This window comes from Aedes aegypti, chromosome 1, assembly GCF_002204515.2.
Source record: "Aedes aegypti strain LVP_AGWG chromosome 1, AaegL5.0 Primary Assembly, whole genome shotgun sequence".
NCBI lineage: Eukaryota > Metazoa > Arthropoda > Insecta > Diptera > Culicidae > Aedes > Aedes aegypti.
In genome coordinates, this window is record NC_035107.1 from 221,226,756 (window position 1) to 221,247,629 (window position 20,874).

At 40.1% G+C, this 20,874-nt stretch overlaps 1 protein-coding gene across 1 annotated transcript in view; it reads right to left on the reverse strand.

The window, feature by feature from the left end:
* Positions 1-20,874, reverse strand: part of LOC5565069 (mushroom body large-type Kenyon cell-specific protein 1) — a 602,053-nt gene that overhangs the window by 475,454 nt on the left and 105,725 nt on the right. The window lies entirely within an intron of this gene.

Here is a 20,874-nt window from a genome sequence, read left to right on the forward strand (position 1 = left end):
CTTCTCCCCCAAAAGTTTGGAAGCTTCTTCCAGAAGCATGGAGATCCTTTCCCAGAAACTTAAGAAGCATATTTTACACGCTTTACTTCAGTTACGCATTTGAAGTCTCTCAAGACGCCCTTTGCTTTTCACGTATTTTTTGTGCAATGGTAGAATAACACATGATAAATATGTAGCATAAAAACCTTAAACCTTGGAGAGCTTCTCTCAGAATTTTGGATACTTTCTTAGATGATTTGAAAGCAGCTTGGAATATTTAGAATAAAATTAGGAGCTTGACAGCACCTTCCTGATACTGAGAAAGCGTTTGCCAATTTCTAAGAGAGCGTCTTCCATATCCTTGGGAAGCATCTACACTATGTTGGGAAAAATTTCTCATAGGCTTCTACAAATTCTCTTTGATGCTTGGATGCTTTTGTAGGAAGCTTGTAGTTTCGAAAGCTTCCTTCCAGAAGCTTGCAAAGCTTCCTTCCAGAAGCTTGGAAAGCGTTCTTCCAGAAACTTGGAAAGCTTCCTTCCAGAAGCTTGGAAAGCTTCCTTCCAGAAGCTTGGAAAGCTTCCTTCCAGAAGCTTGGAAAGCTTCCTTCCAGAAGCTTGGAAAGCTTCCTTCCAGAAGCTTGGAAAGCTTCCTTCCAGAAGCTTGGAAAGCTTCCTTCCAGAAGCTTGGAAAGCTTCCTTCCAGAAGCTTGGAAAGCTTCCTTCCAGAGTGGAAAGCTCTTCCAGGCTGAAAGCTTCCTTCCAGAAGCTTGGAAAGCTTCCTCCAGAGCTTGGAAGCTTCCTTCCAGAAGCTTGGAAAGCTTCCTTCCAGAAGCTTGGAAAGCTTCCTTCCAGAAGCTTGGAAAGCTTCCTTCCAGAAGCTTGGAAAGCTTCCTTCCAGAAGCTTGGAAAGCTTCCTTCCAGAAGCTTGGAAAGCTTCCTTCCAGAAGCTTGGAAAGCTTCCTTCCAGAAGCTTGGAAAGCTTCCTTCCAGAAGCTTGGAAAGCTTCCTTCCAGAAGCTTGGAAAGCTTCCTTCCAGAAGCTTGGAAAGCTTCCTTCCAGAAGCTTGGAAAGCTTCCTTCCAGAAGCTTGGAAAGCTTCCTTCCAGAAGCTTGGAAAGCTTCCTTCCAGAAGCTTGGAAAGCTTCCTTCCAGAAGCTTGGAAAGCTTCCTTCCAGAAGCTTGGAAAGCTTCCTTCCAGAAGCTTGGAAAGCTTCCTTCCAGAAGCTTGGAAAGCTTCCTTCCAGAAGCTTGGAAAGCTTCCTTCCAGAAGCTTGGAAAGCTTCCTTCCAGAAGCTTGGAAAGCTTCCTTCCAGAAGCTTGGAAAGCTTCCTTCCAGAAGCTTGGAAAGCTTCCTTCCAGAAGCTTGGAAAGCTTCCTTCCAGAAGCTTGGAAAGCTTCCTTCCAGAAGCTTGGAAAGCTTCCTTCCAGAAGCTTGGAAAGCTTCCTTCCAGAAGCTTGGAAAGCTTCCTTCCAGAAGCTTGGAAAGCTTCCTTCCAGAAGCTTGGAAAGCTTCCTTCCAGAAGCTTGGAAAGCTTCCTTCCAGAAGCTTGGAAAGCTTCCTTCCAGAAGCTTGGAAAGCTTCCTTCCAGAAGCTTGGAAAGCTTCCTTCCAGAAGCTTGGAAAGCTTCCTTCCAGAAGCTTGGAAAGCTTCCTTCCAGAAGCTTGGAAAGCTTCCTTCCAGAAGCTTGGAAAGCTTCCTTCCAGAAGCTTGGAAAGCTTCCTTCCAGAAGCTTGGAAAGCTTCCTTCCAGAAGCTTGGAAAGCTTCCTTCCAGAAGCTTGGAAAGCTTCCTTCCAGAAGCTTGGAAAGCTTCCTTCCAGAAGCTTGGAAAGCTTCCTTCCAGAAGCTTGGAAAGCTTCCTTCCAGAAGCTTGGAAAGCTTCCTTCCAGAAGCTTGGAAAGCTTCCTTCCAGAAGCTTGGAAAGCTTCCTTCCAGAAGCTTGGAAAGCTTCCTTCCAGAAGCTTGGAAAGCTTCCTTCCAGAAGCTTGGAAGCTTCTTCCGAAGCTGGAAGCTTCTCCGGAAGCTTGGAAGCTTCTCCTGGAAGCTTGGAAGCTTCTCCTGGAAGCTTGGAAGCTTCTCCTGGAAGCTTGGAAGCTTCTCCTGGAAGCTTGGAAGCTTCTCCTGGAAGCTTGGAAGCTTCTCCTGGAAGCTTGAAAGCTTCTCCTGGAAGCTTGGAAAATTCTCCTGGAAGCTTGGAAGCTTCTCCTGGAAGCTTGGAAAGCTTTACCCAGAAATTTTGATTTTTTCTTCCAGAAGCTTGAAAAGCTTGTTTTTGAATCTTTTAAACTGTTTTTATAATTTTGAATCCTTGTTTATTAAATTCTCCCTGAATCATTAAATGTGGATTCTAGTAGCTAGAAGGTCGTTTCAATAGTACGGGAAGCTTTTTTCGGAGGCTATGGAAGCTCCTAGCCCAGATAGCCGTAGCGGTAAACGCGCAGCTATTCAGCATGACCATGCTGAGGGTCATGGGTTCAAATCCCGCTGGTCGAGGATCTTTTCGTAAAGGAAATTTTCTCGATTCCAAGGGCATAGAGTATCTTCGTACCTGCCACACGATATACACATGCAAAAATGGTCAATCGGCAAAGAAAGCTCTCAGTTAATAACTGTGGAAGTGCTCATAAGAACATTAATCTGAGAAGCAGGCTTTGTCCCAGTTGGGACGTAACGCCAGAAAGAAGAAGGAAGCTCCTATCAGAGGCTTGGAAAGGTTCTCCAAGAGGATGATGAAGCTATTTTCAAAGTCTTAAAAAATTGTCCAGAAGCATAAAAAGATTTTCTCAGATTATTGAAATGCAAACAATAATAAGAAAGATTTCTATGGAGCTTTGAAAAGCTTCTAATAAAATCTTGGGATTTTTCTCTTTAAAGCTTGCAATACTCGTAGATTTTAGACGTTCGATGTCTTCAGGGAATACCATAATACCGAATCATTTATAATATGTTTTAGTAATAGCGAAAAGAGAAACATATATGTATGTATTTTATACAATATTATTTATTTATTTAGTTGGTGTTACATCAATTAATTTGATAAAACCTCGTTAACGATGTTACGCCAATTTACTCGGTCCATGGCTGTGTCTCTCCAACCTCGATTTTGGCCCACGTTCTCCAGATCTTGTTGCACCTGATCAAGCCACCTCGCTCGCTGTGCTCCCCGCCTTCTTGTGCCAACCGGATCCGACGCGAACACCATCTTTGCAGGATTGTTGTCCGGTAGTCTTGCAACATGCCCTGCCCAGCGCACCCTTCCGGCTTTCGCAACCTTCTGGATACTTGGTTCGCCGTAGAGCCTAGCGAGCTCGTGGTTCATTCTCCGCCGCCACACACCGTTCTCCTGCACTCCGCCAAAGATCGTCCTAAGCACCCTTCGTTCGAACACTCCAAATGCTTGCAGGTCCTCCTCCAGCATGGTCCATGCTTCATGTCCATAGAGGATCACCGGTCTTATAAGCGTTTTGTACATGGTACATTTGGTGCGAGGGTGAATCTTTCTCGACCGCAGCTTCTTCTGGAGCCCATAGTAGGCGCGACTTCCACTGATGATGCGTTTCCGTATTTCACGACTAACGTTGTTATCAGCCGTTAACAAGGATCCGAGGTAGACGAACTCATCAACCACCTCAAAAATATCCCCGTCTATCGTTACACTGCTTCCCAGGCGGGCTCTGTCGCGCTCGGTTCCGCCTATCAGCATGTACTTTGTTTTTGACGCATTCACTACCAAGCCGACTTTTGTCGCTTCACGTTTCAGGCGGGTGCCACCGTTCCAAATGTTCTGCCGACAATATCCATATCATCCGCGAAGCAAACAAATTGGCTGGATCTTGTGAAAATTGTACCTCGGTTATTGAACCCGGCTCTCCGCATGACACCTTCTAGCGCGATGTTGAACAGCAGGCACGAAAGTCCATCACCCTGTCGAAGTCCCCGGCGGGATTCGAACGAACAAGAATGTTCGCCCGAAATTTTCACGCTATTATGCACACCGTCCATCGTTGCTCTTATTAGTCTTGTAAGCTTCCCGGGAAAGCTGTACTCGTCCATGATTTTCCATAGCTCTTCGCGGTCGATGCTATCATAAGCCGCTTTGAAATCGATGAACAGGTGATGCGTTGGGACTTGGTATTCACGGCATTTCTGGAGGATTTGCCGTACAGTGAAGATTTGGTCCGTTGTCGAGCGGCCGTTGATGAAATCAGCTTGATAACTTCCCACAAACTCATTTGTTATTGGTGATAGATGACGGAAGATAATCTGGGATAGCACTTTGTAGGCGGCATTCAGGATAGTGATCGCACGATAGTTTTCACATTCCAGTTTGTCGCCCTTCTTGTAGATGGGGCATATGACCCCTTGCTTCCACTCCTCCGGCAGCTGTTTGGTTTCCCAGATTCTGACAATCAGCCGGTGCAGACAGGCGGCCAACTTCTCCGGGCCCATTTTAATGAGTTCAGCTCCAATACCATCTTTATCAGCGGCCTTATTATTCTTGAGCTGGCTGATGGCATCCTTAACTTCCCTCAATGTAGGGGCAGGTTAGTTTTCTTCATCGGCCGTGCTGACGTAGTCACTTCCTCCGCTGTCGTGACCCTCGTCGCCTGTGTTCTCCATGCCATTCAGGTGTTCATCGTAGTGCTGCTTCCATCTTTCAATCACCTCACGTCCGTCCGTCAAGATGCTTCCGTCCTTATCCCTACACATTTCGGCTCGCGGCACGAAGCCTTTTCGGGATGCGTTTAGCTTCTCGTAGAACTTTCGCGTTTCTTGAGAACGATGCAGCTGTTCCATTTCTTCACATTCCGCTTCTTCCAGGCGGCGCTTTTTGTCCCGGAATAGGCGGGTTTGCTGCTTTCGTTTTCTTTTATATCGCTCCACGTTTTGTCGCGTTCCTTGCTGCAGCATTGCAGCCCGCGCTGCATCCTTCTCCTCCAAAACCCGCCTGCATTCTTCGTCGAACCAAACGTTACATGTCCTCCTTTTCACGTACCCGACAATGCTCTCGGCTGCGTTTTTGATGGCTGCTTTTATGTTGCTCCAGCAGTCCTCAAGAGGGGCTTCGTCAAGCTCGCCCTCTTCCGGCAACGCTACCTCGAGATGCTGCGCGTATGCGGCAGCGACGTTCGGTTGGGCCAGTCGCGCTAGGTTATACCGAGGCGGGCGTCGATACCGTACATTGTTGATGACGGATAGTTTTTGGCGCAGTTTCACCATCACTAGATAGTGATCAGAGTCGATGTTATCGCCACGATAGGTTCTGACGTCGGTAATATCGGAGAAATGACGTCCATCGATCAAAACGTGGTCGATTTGTGATTCCGTCTGCAGTGGTGATCTCCAGGTGTATCGATACGGGAGGCTGTGCTGGAAGTAGGTGCTGCGAATGGCCATGTTCTTGGAGGCGGCAAAATTTATCAGTCGTAGGCCGTTCTCGTTCGTCTTGGGCAGCGGTCGTACTCGCGTTCGAGCTGCGCGTAAAATGCGCCCTTGTCATTCTCAGTACTTCCGGAGTGTGGGCTATGCACGTTGATTATGCTGAAGTTAAAGAATCGGCCTTTGATTCTTAACTTGCACATTCGTTCATTGATCGGCCACCACCCGATCACGCGCCTTTGCATATCACCCATCACTATGAAAGCTGTTCCCAGCTCGCGTGTGTTGCCGCAGTTCTGGTAGATGGTATGATTACCTCTAAACGTTCGCACCATCGAAGCTGTCCAGCACACCTCCTGCAGCGCTACGATGTCGAAACCGCGGATCTTCAGTATATCGGAGAGTATGCGTGTGCTTCCAATGAAGTTGAGAGATTTTCAGTCCCACGTACCGAGTTTCCAATCGCTAGTCCATTTCCGTCGCTGTGGTATTTGCTGATTGTTCCGGTCCGTATTCTCTCCTTGACGTTCCTGTGCTGGTGTGTTTTTACGGTTGGCTTGCAGGGCCTGACACCAACCCCCTAGATTTCCGGACGACCATTCCCCCTAAATGTTCGGAGGGCCATAGTGCGCAGTTTAGCTTAGAGTCCTTCTCTGGCACTCGGACGATGATCAGTCGCCCCTGACATAGGGAACAGACGCTGTTGTGAGCCGCTCCTAACATGAAGTACAGACGCTCCAGGTTTGCAAAAGCAAAAGCAAACCCCCCCTTCCCTGTCAGCATACGACCAAAGTTCCCACCGGGGGTTGGTTACCCGATCTTCCCTAAGGTTACTCGTACCCCGGCCAGTACCGCGAGGAGGTAGGGATAGGAGTTGCTGGGCAAAAGGCTAAGGACCACACAGAGGGGTCTATTTTATTCCTTCAGGTACGCGAGGTACCAATGGTACGCCATGCCCAGCCTTTTACCAACCAATATACAATATGAAACAGAAATGATGCCGACACTTGTAATGACGAACCATACAAAGTTTGTTTGAATATTACATAAAATTAATCCATCGACAACTTAACACAGACATCTTTTCGCATCACAATTTAAACTTAAATAAGGGCTACTCTATTCAACTTTTTTCTTAGAAGATTCAAAACTCAATTACGAGTAACTTCTCTAAAACATCGAACGTCTAAAATCGACGAGAACAGATGATGATTGAGGCCATTATGCAATGAATATTTCACAAATTTGCTAAAAAAAAGTTTTCTCAATCTCTCTATGCATACAACCCTGTGTCATCCATACGCTTGAGCCCCACCGTCGAGCACGAGGACAACGAGTTGCACTTCCGGAAACCAAAAATCGCATTTCGGTGGCACCTATCCAAATACCGTGCTACCGTTCGTTCGTTCGTCGGTTGGGTTCGTCCGTTTAGTGATGATTACGCTGATAGAGTCACCTAATCGTCGCAAACGAGATCATCTCTGCCTTCAGTGCACTGCACACCTCTCCATTGCTGAACCATTGCAGACCAACAAAAGACCGAAAAGGTTTGCTCCCTTCCGACCTTCCGACCGTCCACAGTTCGACAAACAGTAGCATAGATGCAGAGCTCACAGATGGCCTCCAGCAGCACCGGGTGAAGATTGAAGATTGGAGGGAGGACCAGCAGTACTGGTACTCGTCGCAACTGAACTGAACACCGTATCGTGCAGAGGAACGTGCTCTCAGTCGCTAACAAACCCGAAAATTAATATGAATTTAAAAGCTTCCACTCCATGGCGTGGTGCATCACATCGCGTGGACGTAGCTAGAGGGATGATATGACATTGAGAAGGCTAATAGGTGTACTATATACTATGTCTTAAGAGAAACACTCAAAGTTTCAAAAACTTTGGTTTCAAATGACAAAAAAGTTGATGTTCTTTACGCCTGGCTACGCCCATGGAACATCGCATCACACTCTACAAACTTTTGGAGTTGGAGCCCGGGGACGACCAAACCGTTTAACTCGGTACGGATACACGTGGACCTGTGCCATTCAGCGTAGAGGACGACATTCACCAACGGCTTCACTTCTGCTATTCGTACCGCGTTTAGAGTCTAGGAGCCGAGGCAGCACCAAACAAATTTTCGGCATTCACGTGTAATCGCTTTTGTGTGGCTAAATCCTACCCCAAAACACGGGTCGTCTATTCGTCGTTCCACCAGGAACCAAGAGCCCGAAAAGCATGGAGAGCATACCAATCAACGTGTCGTGAACTCTCCTCCTAATCGGACTCAGAGTGTGCAGTGCTACTTGGAGGTTAGTTAGCTCCGGATGCGGAATAGTTTTTCGCACAGCAATATGAAGCTGGAATGGGACTACGGATTTGAGTCGGTTGGTGTCACTCGCCAACCAAGCTGATAGCAATGCGGATTGGCTTTTGCTGGCTTTTCAGCATTCTTCCACAGCAATTGGAGGTGGTCGTTCTAGTCTAGTGTATTTGCCGAGTTCCACCTGTTGAATGAGCTAAATTTACGACCGCAAACAAATTGGAGTATAAATTTGGAAATGTTGTGAGCTGTTTGTTGCAATGCGAAGCAGTTGAAGAAGTTATGATTTATGATATAAAAACCAGCCTAAATTAGTTGAGATTGAGACAAAAATTAAAGTTCTCCAAAACTAGGATAGCTTTTGCACATTTTTTAATGCTTCAATTAAAAAGCCTGGATTTATTTTTTAGGAGCTTAAAAGCAAACAGCGCTTCAATTTTAAAAGCGGAGAATATACTTCTTCAAAATGTTTGAAAAGCTTCCTTCCAGATGCTTCTAAGTTTGGAATGCTTATATTACAAAAACTTGCAAAGGTGTTCTTCTGGATGCTTCGAAAGCTACATTACAAAAACTTGTATTTCTTTCGAAGCTCAATTTAAAGAACTGGAAAGTTATTCCTCGTAACTGCGAACTTATTTTCTTTTTTTTTTTCACCGTGTAATTTCGTGCGGAAATCAAACACTGGACTTTCACTATTCACTTAATTTATTACGATGGCTTAGATATACAGTCGGGTCTCCTATTAAACGCATTCCTATAATGCCCACTCCTGTAAGGTACAATAGAGCATCATAGGAGACCCAGGGCTTACGGGATTCAATCACTTTGGGGGCATTGCTGAATATCTCGTATGCCAAAAGAGATTTTTGTTTTATTAGTATCATTCCAAACACTACTTTCTTTTTTTATATCTAGGTGTTCTGTGTTATTAGACAACAGTATCATCCTAATTTGGTAAAACAATTTTATGATTTTATTAACATTTTGTTAACAACATATTACATTTCATTTGCCGTAGCAGTTCAGATTTTTACAGGTGAGTTGATTTCACCTGCTTATAAGAGAAAAAAAAAAACGATTTGATAAGCCAAAAGAGATAGCACAGTACTGTCTTCGGCGAAGTTTTAGTGCTAAGTATGATCTACATTTGGAAAGTGAGGATCATCCTTTTATTTGAGAACTTGGCCGGTAGGGGCGTTTTTTTCTGATTTGCACTTTATGAACCATGAGGGATAAGAATGCAAAATTGTGTAACATGTGATATATCAGGATCTAGATGTTTTGGAAGGTTGGTGTCTGCGGATGAGTTGTTCAGTAGCTCAAGGGCTGACAAGCAGTGGTCATTCTGATACGGAATTACGCCACCAGGCGGCGCGCTAGTGGGCATGGAATTTTTGTTTCGCGCATAGCTCAGTAGCCAGACCACTTAGAAAGATGGCATCTTCGTCAAAGTTGTTCAGTAGCATAAGGGCTAACATTATTTGAGCCAAAAGTTTCAAAATTGTTCCACTAGGTGGCGCTAGTGAGCATGAAATTTTTGCTTTGCGGATAGCTGAGTTGCCTGCCCACTTAAAATGATGGCGTCTTCGGCAAAGTTGTTCAGTGTGGCAAGGGCTATCATTTTTCCTCGCTTTGTTACGTTTAAATAAAAGTGCCTACAAAAATTACATGCGGTGGATTATGTTCTACAATGGGATAAAAATGTGGCTAATATCTAGTATATTCGTCGGACTGGGGTAGTTTTTTGATCAATTATTTAATATGAGAAGGAGTAAAGATCGGTTTACTACTCAAATGTGTGATCCAAAGAACCAAAGAAATAGATATAGATATTTAGTTTTATTTTGTCATTGTATGAACGCCACATTTTTCCAAGATATGGATTGGAGAGAAATGCTAAAGCGAGATTCGAACCAAGAACCTTATGATTGAGAACCACGAACTTTACCACACTACCAATTTATCGTGTTGAATTTTGGAGTTTGTTGTTTTTCATTTGAATTATTGTTTCATTTTTATAGTTATTTCCGAAACAAATCATTAATTTAGTTCGTTTGACATATATTAGAACAACCCATGCATTTAGTTTTTCGTGTTTCTAAGATATCTGCAAAATCAATTTTTCATGCTAACTAGTGGTAATATATTCAATCTCTTGGCTACAAAAATAATAGTCCTGTAGCTACCGAAATTTTTTTTCCGCAGAAGCAATCTTTTTCTGTGGTTAGGCTCCAAAGAAATCCACAAAACAAAAATTCCATGCTAACTAGCGTGCCTAGTGGAAAAATTTCGAAATTTTGGGATAAAATAATGTTAGCCCTTGTGCTACTGAACAACTCTTCCGAAGACACCTACCTTCCAAAACATCTAGAGATATCATATGTCACATAATTTGCATTCTTATCATGGTTCATATAGTGCAAATCAGAAAAAGCGCCCCTACCGGCCGAGTTCTCAACTAAAGGGATAATCTTCAACTCCTTAAGGTAGATCGTATTTAGCACTGAAAGACTACGGAAGACAGTACTGTGCTATTTCTTTTGGCATACGAGATATTCAACAACATCCCCAAAGTGATGAAATCCCATAAGCCTTGGGTCTCCTATAACGCGGATTCTTATAATGCCCCCCAATCATGTGTCTAATAGGAGACCTGACTGTACTTACAACACGGTCGATCGCTAAAAGAGACCGATCATGGGGGCGCATGGTATTTTATAGGGTGCAGAACAAAAGGTATTGTTTTACATTCTATTGAGCGTGGGGGAAAGTCTGCGGGGATAATCTACGTTCAAGGTCATGATTAATTCTATACACTACCACTATTGCTAAATTACCACAGTATGTAGTTGATGGATTCTGCAATGTTAATAAGGACTGATCATTTAATGCGGTGGACACTTTGTTTATTTTATATCTTTTTATTTTTTTGATAAAATCATAATCGGTTTTCTGTGCATCGTTCAACTAGTATTCTACAATGTTATGAAAATAGAAAAACTTACAAAATGCTTTTGGTTGAAGAACTTAATTATTTTTCCCCAAAACTCCGAAGAAAAACTGTTCGTCAGAGTTAAGCATTATTTATCGCATGCAAAAAATCCTAATTTTTGTGAACAACTTGTATATTGGTATCCATTACTATTCTACTTAAGGTAGAGCTTTAAAACATCAATAATATTCCACCATTTTTCTGATATAACACCATCACCATCCTATTACTCCCAGCAAAAAAGTAAAGAACAAAGCATGTTAAAAAATTGGTTTATATTACTGAATAAACTATATTTGTATAAAAAATATAGTTTCTTCAGTAAAAACGCATATTTATCGATATAGAACAAATTGAAAGCGCTTTTCTCCAAATGTTTTAATAGGTTATCTAAGAATTATACATTTTCAAAATAATACATGGAAAAATAATTCAATTTCATCGAAACAGTGTTCCCAATTTTGATGATTGCCATTGTGCTTTGAGAGGTCTTCTGAAAATGAAGCATTTGTTTTTCTGTGCTCAACATATGACGTGGGAACTAAACGACGAAATCTATGAAGGCATAGGTTACTTATCATATTAATACTATATTGGTACTTCCGTCAGGACGTACTTTTAAACCTTAAATTCTACTTACAAAAGTCCCATTTAAATTTAAAATATTTTTCTTTAAAAAAATCGATGAAAAATAATTTAATGATATCTAGAAAATGATTGCTCAAAAAATCACTGTATTTGTTTTAGTAGACTTCTTAAAATAAAAAAATAAAGAATGTCGAGTTTTCCAGCCAATTTCTAATAATCATTGATTTTGCAAAACCTCCAAAAAAATCGATCGTTCTAAACGCTATATCTTATGAGTGTGAAATTGAATTATTTTGGTAATTTTTTTATACTACAGTATTGTACAATACTAGTCGAATGATTTACAGAAAACCGATTGTGATTTCATTGATAAATTAAGAAGATATTGGCATGTCCAAGGTGTCCACTTAATAAAATGAACAGTCTTTAGGAACCGGAAGACAATTTAGAAGCATTTCAAAAGTACTGCAGAAGTTTATTCTACAAAAAGCAAAAGTTTTATACAGAACCCGTGAAATATTTAAAGGCTCAATACAAAGTACAAAGTTAGAGTAGAACAGGAAGCGGAATTTTTACTTTGTGATTTTCGAAAATGGACGACCGGGAAGGTCAAACACGACAATGGTCACCTATCATAAACGATAAATCAATTATTATGTTATCCTCGAAGCCCAGTATGAAGCAGATTTCAAAATAATTTCTTATTATCTTCGGAAATGGTAACTTTTGTAAACCATTTCCGAAGATAATAAGAAATTATTTGAAAATCTGCTTCATACTGGAATTTCTCTTCCAGAAGCTGGAAAGTTTTTTTCAAGAAGCTAGAAAGCTTCTCTTCAGAAACTGGAATATTTTTTCTGGAGAGCTTTGGTTCCAGAGCTGGAAAGCTTCTCTTCCAGAAGGTGGAAAGCTTCTCTCCAAAAGCTGGAAAGCTTATCTTCCAGAAACTAGAAAGCTTTTCTTCTAGAAACTGGAATTAAGCTTCTCTTCCAGAAGCTTTAAAAGCTTCTCTTATAGAAACAAGTTGGCTTCTTCTTCAGATGCTGGAAATAAGCTTCTATTCCAAAAGCTATAAAGCACCTCTTTCAGAAGCTGGAAAGTTTTCTTCCAGAAGCTGGAAAGTTTCTCTTCCAGAAGTTGGGAAATTTTTCTTCCAGAAGCTGCAAAGCTTTTTTTTCAGAAGCTGGGAAGCAACTCTTCTAGTAGCTGGGAGACTTCTCTTTTAAAAATCGGAGAGCTTTTTTATCCAGCAAATTAAAAGCTTCTGTTTCAGAAGCTGAAAAGCTTCTTTTCCTGAAACTATAAAGAGAAGTTTCTCTTCTAGAAGCTAAAAAGCATCTCTTCTCGAAGTTGGATAGCTTCTTTTCGAGAAGCAAGAAAGTTTTTCTTCCAGAAATGGAAAGCATCTTCTCCAGATGCTGGAAAGCTTTTCTTCCAGAAGCTGGAATATTTTCTTTCAGAAGCTTTAAGCTCTTCTTCCAGAAACTGGAAAGCTTCTTTTTCAGGTACTGGAAGTGCTTCTCTTCCAGAAGCTGAAAAGCTTTTTTTCCAGATGCTGTGAAGTTACTTTTCTAGTATCTGGAAAATTTTACTCACAGAAGCTAGAAAGTTTTTGTTCAGAAGCTGAAAAAAATCTTTTCCAGCAAACGGAAAGCTTCTCTTCCAGGGAAATAGAAAGCTTCTCTCTCAGAAACTGAAAAGCTTCATTTCCCGATACTGGAAAGCTCATCTTCCAGTAGTTGGAAAGCTTCTTTTCGAGAAGCTGGAAAAGCTTGTCTTCCAAAAGCTGAAAACCTTTTTTTTAGGAGCTGGAAAGCTACTCTTCCAGTAGCTGGGAAAACTTCTCTTCTAGGAAATGGAAAGATTCTCTTCCAGAAAATGGAAAACTTCTCCTCCAGAAGATGGAGAGCTTCTCTTCCCGAAACTGGAAAGCTTCTCTTCCAAAAATTTGAATGCTTCTCTTCGAGAAGCTGGGAAAGCTTTTCTTCCAGAAGCTGGAAAGCTTCTCTTCCCGAAGTAGGAAAGCTTCTTTTGTTAAAATACGGCTTCTCTTTAGATTTCTCTTTGAAGTTTCCTCTTTTAGATGCTAGGCAGCCATATTCGCCAAAAGCTGATATCTTTTACAGAGGCGTAAACATCTGTTTCAAAAGCTATAAAAGCTTTTTCCATATGCTTGCATTGTTAAATATGTTTTTATGTCTTGAATTTGTAAAAGTTTCTTTTGGCACTTATGAAGACACATCTCTTTTACAAAAAAATATCTTAAAAACCCATCCATTTAAATCTTTCTAACGCGTTTTGATTAACATAACGCGTCGATGTATCACGGCTTTCTTCCATAAATGAGTTGAATAAAAATGTACTCCGAACACTCCGAACGTACTAATCAACCATCCAAAGAATAGCCCTAAGCCACCGTCATCGTCGTCATCGTCGTCAGTCGACGGCAATCTCGAAGCCACCTGTTGTGCACACATTGGCAATGGACTTTCCGCTCTCATTTGTTGATAATCAATGGCAAATCGCTTCTTGTTTACCACCTGAACCACCGCGTTCCGAACGAGCACTCCGAATCACCTGAAGGGACAAAACCCGGCTGAATCAAGTCAGCAAGTTGCAATGCTGGACCACAACGAACAGCAACAGCGAAACGAATTGCATCGCGATGTGGCAACCTAGCTAGACTCTGCTCAACTACACTTTGGTATCCAGTAGCTAGGCCATTAAGCGAAATAAAATCTTATGACCGCCAGATGCAGTCCCGCGGATAAAAAGGAGTTGCAATTTAATAATAGATATATTGTAGATCGATCAAATTATACACAATCTTGAGCTACTGGCGAGCTTCGGTCCGGTGTGTGAGTTCGGTGCTCGAATCTCCGAGGAGAAATATATCGGTACTTGATTTCTAAGAGACCGCACTTGTCCTCCTCTGTAGTTAGCAGCACCACTATAGACCAGGAACGGCAATTTGATGGGACAAATTTCAATACCTCCGTAACGAAGCATTTTCTGACACATGGTGTCTTTGGCTGTTCCCGATCAGAAGAGCAAAGCATAATTATTACAACTGATGTTATTTATTTTAAAAAAGTAACAATATGTGTTATATAATAAGCGGATAAAATGTTCAAATAACGAAAATTGAAACAAAATATACTTTGACTGCAATAAAACTCTAACATGATACATGCACATGATACGATTATTTCAAATGTATAACATATTTAGCGAGGAAGAGATTTTAAGAGTGCTATTATATTTTAAGAAACACTACTTAAAAAAAACTTCCAAAAACGGGAGCTGAACTCAACTTAACTCTGTCTGCGACATGTTTGATACTTCCTCAATACACATTGGTCTAAAGGGTGGCCAAAATTTCACAATTTAAAGTTGTTTTCTCTGACTGGAGCTGTTTTCTTCGACACTTTTTTTAATTTGAATATGATTCATTGGATTTTGAATTTAATACAACTGTTTGAGTGTACTGCGGACATAATTTGTCAATAAAATTACATTTGCGATCCAGCAGCAGTTATTTAATTTTAAGAAAGCTCAAACCGCAATGGTATCTTTATTGAAATCGTTTTTTACATACTTAAAATAAACTTGAGGTTTAGGAAATTTTTCATTAAATCCATACAATGTTAGTTTGGAGTATGAACATGGAGAAGCTGTTACTCAAGATTCAAATGAACTACTGATGGAACGCCGAATGTCTCGTGATGGTACGTCTGTTCCTGATATTGAACCTTGAGCTGAACGACAGTCTGACGATGCATCCCTGCTACGCACTGGCTCTCCGATTACTGATGATCAGGACGTTTTCGAGGCGGATCAATGCAGTGCGCATTTTTTTTCTTTAGTAGAACAACTTGAGTCCAATGGCCAAGCGATGTTGAGGGCGCAGCGAACGGAAGCGCAGGCTCCCCGGTAAGCTGAACTTTTTTGCCGGTTACAGAGCAACTTCTGTTGCGTCGTATTCCACAGATGCTCCTCGGTGCTACATTGATATCTAGAAACGGGATGATCAAACCCAATGACGAACTGAGATCCATGAAGGCAAACACTGTCTAGAAGCTGACGCCTTGTCCGTGTAATAAGGCCCGATTAGTAGCGAAGGGTTACCTGCAACGTCATAGCGTAGACTTTGAGGACATCATGCTGTATATCCACGACCTACTAATGGCGGGGAGGAAACTGGAGCCCATTGTTCGATTAAAGAAGCTATTTTCAATGTTTTCCGTACTATAAATTGTGGAGAAGCTAGGCTATGAAGATTGTATTTTTATGGCAAGCAGGAGCTCTTCGGCTTTCATTTATAAAATAAATAAATACGTTAAATACAATAACACAAATCGTCACGGCTTAGTAAGGTGGTCAAACGAAAGTACCTTCTACGGAATGAACCATACAGATAAACTGGAAAGAAAATTCCCCACATGAACATACTTTGCTGCCAGAACATGTATGAGATCAAACTAGACATAGAATTAAAATTGCTGCTGATGAATTTATTAAATGGATGATACTTTTATTGAGGTACGGTTAGCTCTGAAATATTTATGGATCGATTTGAATGAAATTTTCTCAGTTCCCCAGATATCACTTGAGTTTCAACTTTATTGGAATCAAGAATGCAAAAGCAATAAAAATTTGACCATAGCGAATTTTTGTCGAATTAAAATAATTGAAATAATTAAAATTAAGGTACCGTAAAACGGGGTAACTTGATAATGCGGGTAACTTTGATAATGCGAGACTCTCAACATACTAGACGAAATAACAAAGTTCCTGTTAATCTGTTAAGCAAAACGAATGCAAAAGTAAAGAGTATTAGTATGACACTTCATGTTAAAGCTATTTCCGTTGGAATCAAGTACATTTGAGGATTTATATGCATATATGCAAAATTTATAAGATATTAGCAATTTTGGAATGCTCTCAAACAAACTGTTCTACGATCACTATTTGATGAAGTCATAATGAATTCGTCACTTATACTTGATAGCCTAGTTATAGTAGAACTCGAATTCGGTCTCAAAACTCTTAGCGAATACTATTTTTACAAACTGGGACCATTTTTGTAATCTAAGTCAGAAATTTCCATATAGCGTTAAACGCCTAAAGATATGCAACGCCCTACAAATGTTCTGTAATTCATTCAATTTTGTTCGAGTGATGCTCCATTATCAAAGTTACCCCAAAACAGAAAACCGACTTTCGATTATATGAAAAATTATACATCCATTAAGAATAAATCTTTTTGGAAATCTATCAACTGGAATCGATAGTTAGGATGCCAGTACTTGTTTAAAAATATGAGTTAAAATTCTTTGAAACAGCATGCATTAATATTCAAGTTTTCTTCGAAAAAACTATCAAAGTTACCCCGTTTTACGGTAATAACTTCATGATATCTTCAGCAAAGTTGGAATAGAATCGTTGTGCAATGAGATCGTCATATCGAGCAAACATATCTTAAACAGAAAAGTTATGGCGATTGAAATATTATTGTTTGGTAAAGAATGATGCTGAAGCGAGTAAATGTTATCACGGTGGTTAGTACTTTCTTTTTGTTGGGGAGGTTTAGACACTGCGTCCAATTGGTTGAACTTTTGATGCAAGATCGTTTTTTCTATTTCGCATCAATGGAAGGAATTAAAAACTATCCACTATGAATAAACTGGAGGGTTTAATAAAACCCACTACCTTACTGGGATTTGCAATCCAAATTTCACGTGGTTGTAAATAACCCCCGTTTAGACATTTTGATCCGCGCCTGTATAAAGCACTACAACTGCAGAGCAGATGTTTCCGAGGTTTTGCGTTCCATGTTACAGAAACGACTAAGGGTATGCGAAATACCGAATGATTCCGTCAAATACGCTCGAAACGAAAATTTCCGCGGAATTCCACGGAACTCGCACAGGCGAAATTTGTATTTTGCTATTTCGTTTCGTTTCGCCAAATTTTTTAAAATATTTCCACGGAAAATTGAAAACAAACGGAATAAAACGGAATTTCGCGAAATTCGAGTTTAATTTCGAACAAAAAAGAGGCAAAGCGTTCGCTTCTATTCCTAGCAACAGTCAAAAATGGGTCCGTAATACGGATCAATCGACTCATATCATATATCAGAACACTATAACAGCAAATTATCTGCGAGGCAAACGAATGGTGTGCTAGTGAAAGCATACGTTTTGGAGTTTCTTTAGGAATCGTCTTATCTTATTTCGAATTCGTTTTTGAACCTAGGTTGGAACTGGCGCAACCCGTTCTGAATCACAGTTTCAACCCCAACTCGATTCAGGTTCAACCGAACTACAATTTATTTGACATTGGTTTGTTTATGTGATGATCACCGACCCAGTTCCTAAAAACGGAAAACGACATTAGATTCATTACTGGTCGGTGTTCAGACAGACTGAACCAAGTGTTTTTTCATGGTTTTAGAAAAAACGTTCCCCAAGCATGCGAAATATCCAAAAATTTGTGTTATTTGCTGTAATAATGAAACTTATCTATTTGATTATACATCTGTATAAAAATAGCATAGGAAAAATTTACATTTGATTGAGTCCTTAACGTATCTTTAGAACGCTACAATATCATCTAGTCCGGTCTGTCTGAACACCGACCAACTGTGGTATGGGTTTCAATGCCCCACAAATATGAATCAAAGCTTCTAGGCATATGTATGACATTTTATATTCTACGAATGGAACAAAAGTGCTTAAGCATGTTATTGTTGATTGCGATGCTGTATAGATTTATGGTTCGCGTAGGTAAAATAGGTTCTGCGTAATTGCTACTCTATTTGATGAGAAATTCTCCGTTTAATCCAACTTTGATCCATATCTGTGTGCTATCCATAACTGTTAGATGACTGTAGTATAGACTGGTCCGTTGGATAATGATAAACTGCACTGCCGTTGTAAAGTTTCCAAAAACGCCCATTTGCCCTAAATTCCTCGCGGCGAATAGCCCAGGAAAGGAACAACTAATAAGAATGAAGAAAGCAAAACCATGGTTCCTCCGGGAAACATCGCGTGTCCTGTTGAGCAAATCCGTTAATATATTCGCAAAAAACTGTTTGTACACAAATGTCCCTGATGATCTCTGGATTTGCTAAGGTGGTGCAGATTATTGATGCGCGCATTAGTTCTCTCTCTCTTGTTTCCCGCTATGACGTCACTTTTAACACAGCATAAAAACAGCTCTCCCAAATCATCGCGATTTTTTCCGCGGATGGCGACAAAAATCGCCGCGATTTCGTTGTTGTGTCATAAAACTCTACATGTAGCAGCGAAATCGCAGCGATTGTTTGTCGCTGTAAAAAATCGCATTGATTTGGGTGATCCTAAGCCACACCTCAAATCTTCAAGAGCACAAATCTACAGAACCAGACGTCCATTCAAGCTGAAAACTCTATCGATTGGTTACTCGATGACCAATCGATCAAGTATTCAGCTTGAACCGCTGTCGGGTTCGTTAGATTTGTGCTCTTGAAATTTTGAGGTATGCCTTCGATTTATATTCACTTAAACAAGGAAGATGCATACATTATTTTTTATCGAAAAGTGAATCTAGCTTTATTCACGCTGTACCACACCACCCAACTCCTCTCTCCTCTTATAACGTGACATAATTTCCTCACGACCCCCAATTAAAAAAAAATGCGAATAATGATAATATATCATTACAAGTATTAGAAGCCAAATGCCGCAAGGCACAAGTCTTAAACTTTTCCAATACCGACATCAAGTTTCAAAATTCTCTAGTTTCACCATCTGCCGATCGATTTTGATGATTTTTTTCAGGAAAAATCACCATCAAAATTGGTTCCGGATATAGATTCAAGTTTGGCGGGGTACCTAGGATAATACACAATGGAAAAAGCGCAAAATTTTTTTTTTTCGATTTTCGCACATCTAAATCCAAAGAGAAAAAAATGAGCCAAACATTAAATTTAGCTCATTGAAAGACGAATTGTCTGAACGAACATGGGTAAACTTGTCAACCTTATTTGCGGTTCCTCTATGCTATGTAGTCCAGGTTCCAAACTTTTTTTTCGACATTTTCAAATATTTTTTAAAATACTCTCGAGGCTCAAAATTTAGTGAAAATGTTGATTTTGTAGTCAGTTTTAAACAAAAAATTTGGAAAATGATATAATATCAACAATCCTTAATTCTTCCAGAAATCGTCCAGAAATTCCTTCACAGATTTTGGAATAGGATCATTTCTCCAGTATTTGCTTTTTCAAAATAATAGAAATACCTTCAGTATTTCTACAAGGTTTACTCTAAAAGTTTGCTTTCGTCCAGATTTGATCCCTCCAAGAAATAATTCACAGTTTATGCAAGGCTTTTTCCAGAAAATTTATTAGGAACTTCTAAATTAACCCCAACAGGCAATCCTGAATAAGTTACTGCCCGCAATATCTCTTGGGAATTTATTTGCAGTTCTTTTAAATTTATCTTGATTGATTTCTTAGGTATGTGTTGATGATTCTTTAAAATTTGATTTAATTCAATACTCCAGCAAATATTTAAAGCAAATATTCCAGTGATTCCTCTGATCTACTTATTTTTCTTCTTCTTTCTGCATTTTGTTCCAACTGGGACAGAGTCTGCTTCTCAGTTTAGTGTTTTCATGATCACTTATCGACTTGTGTCCCCAATCTCATTCATTCATGCCACAAAGCAATAAAGTACAGCAAAAAAAAAATGAATATCATTATTCCATGTTTTATGGTATATATTAGCATAACATCACATCCACATGATTAAAAAGAATTCTAAAAATCAAATTAATTTTGGGCTCCTCTCAATATTTTTGAGATTGTTTTAAATGTTTGTAACTGCTTTTCGACCCACTTCTTAGTTGTACATTTAAGGCCTAAGTAGCCCGTCATTCGTTTTGGCAACAATGATGCCTTTTCAGCTTGCCTTTCAAAGTGATATAACTAAGTCTTGATAGTTTATATCGACTTGAAAAAGTATCACTGTACGCGCTAACATGAATAAAGTATTCTGATACTTTTTCAGCTGTGTCAGTTCAAAACCAACTGGTTTTCTTTGATTCAAAATCGTGAGATGAATCAGCAACAATCATTAACGACGCGTACAAATTTCAATGACGGCCTACTTCGCCTTAAATTAAATCCACTCATTGCCTTGTGTGAATGTAAGATATGTTGAAATGAAACCTTATAAAGTTATTAAGAAAATTTCAAAACAAACAGAAAAGAGTCTTACCAAAACATGTAAGGATTTCCGCTGAGCAACACTAAGGTTTCCATATGGTAGAGAAATTTAAAAATACGATTTTTATGCTTATGTTCAAATTTCCAGCTTTTGACAAGAAAAAAAGTTAAAACGTGTATTCCGCGAAACAAATTCAAAAATTTCGTTTCGTTTCGAAAAATTCCGTGAGATATTTGATTTCGTATCGAGTTACACGAAACATTTTTAAATTTCGTTTTCGTTTCGTCATTATCAGCGTAAGATATTCCGCGTATCGTTTCGTTTCGTATCGACATGGAAAAAATCCATATCGCATACCCTTAGAAACGACAGATATCATTCTGAATCTGACCAATATTATTCAAATGATATCT